The 1,420-nt window shown below is 36.5% G+C and overlaps 1 long non-coding RNA gene across 1 annotated transcript; it reads left to right on the top strand.

The window, feature by feature from the left end:
- Positions 1 to 459: 459 nt before the first annotated feature.
- Positions 460 to 1,092, top strand: LOC114763320 (uncharacterized). Its single transcript, XR_003742332.1, has 2 exons — positions 460 to 523; positions 911 to 1,092. It is a non-coding gene; the product is annotated as an uncharacterized LOC114763320 (long non-coding RNA).
- The last annotated feature ends 328 nt before the right edge of the window (positions 1,093 to 1,420 follow it).

Genomic DNA, 1,420 nt, shown 5'->3' with positions numbered 1-1,420 from the left:
TCTAACTTCAATTTCACTACCAGCTATTTCTCAGGTTTTGCCACCGCCATCTCACATACCACCTTCTACTTCTTCTTAGACCCATGCTCTTATCCCTATGCACCCAGGGGAAATAGGTGGTAGTGAAAACAAAGATAAAATCCTATCAGATGCCTGAGCAGGTAATTTTGAATGTGAGGGTTCTCGTATGTTGGCATATGGAGTATAGCAGGTTTTGGACGAGGTGTGTAGTGAACTGTGGCTGATAAATGATGAAATGTCCTCTTCTCTGTCACTTCTTTTTTTAGAGTCAAAAACAATTTTATATGCCTCAATCTCTTAATTAACAAGTACAAATTTCTGCATTGTATTGGCTTTTTCGACATATAGGTTTACTGATGATGATAATATTTGTCTGCTTTTGCTTTTACTCTGTAGGGCTAGCATTACTCTCGGTATTGTGCTGATTCTTCTTGCTGGAGATTCAAGGGAAAGAGAGTAGTTTTTCTGAAACAGCTTCCTTCTGGGTTGCTCCTTGTTACTGGTAAATGATCTGATGCCATCTGTGAGAAGAGTCGTTGAATGATGAGCTTTTGTAGTGGCCATTGCTTCATTTTCTATGACCTTTTCGTGAGCTTGGTTTATATTTTACACTATTCTTGTGAAATTTCTTTTGAGTTTTTAAAATGTTTTCTCTTTCTGTTGTTCTGTTTAGAACTTATATTACTGACCATTGTGTGTTGATGTTTATATTGGAATGTATTATGAGGGAGTTGAGTTCAATTGAGCTTCTCTATGGTTTTGTTATTGGTAGTTTCTTTGTGGCTATCCTTGCGATTTCGCACTCTCTAGGTTGGTTACTCTCATTTATATTCTTCTGACTAGCTACTAGCCATGGCCTGTTTTTAATCTTTTGCCCTTGCTACTTCAGGTCCATTTAAGATTAATGGAGTTCCTTTGAGATGTGTTAGCCGTAATCATATGTGATCCGCACCTCCACAAAGGTTGATATCTCTGGAGTTAGTGTCGAGAAATTTGATGACAAGTACTTTGCCAAGAAGACTGAGAAGAAGAAGAAGGGAGAAGGAGAGTTTTTTGAGGCGGAAAAAGAGGTTGGTTCATTAAATTTATTATTCTTTGTTGTTGTTGTTGTTTTTTTTAAGTTGGTCTTCTGATCTAGCTTACTTTATTCCCCTTTATTTGTTTTTCATTGTGATTACATATAATTACAGGGAATATCTTGGTGATTTAATTGGGACGCCAAGTTACTTTTTTTTCCCTTTTTAATTTTACTCTTGTCTAACCAATGATGGAATCATCTACTGTTTATATATCTTCTCAAACATTTATTCAAGAAGAGCAATTCTCGAATACGTATTTGAGAATTGGCCCTCTCCTTGAATCTCAATTTTTGTCGATTACTTAGCTAGGACAGCCATCT

The sequence above is a fragment of the Neltuma alba genome, unplaced genomic scaffold, assembly GCF_004799145.2.
Source record: "Neltuma alba isolate B1F8T4 unplaced genomic scaffold, ASM479914v2 tig00011274_pilon, whole genome shotgun sequence".
Taxonomy (NCBI): domain Eukaryota; kingdom Viridiplantae; phylum Streptophyta; class Magnoliopsida; order Fabales; family Fabaceae; genus Neltuma; species Neltuma alba.
This window is presented reverse-complemented; position numbering and strand designations above follow the sequence as displayed.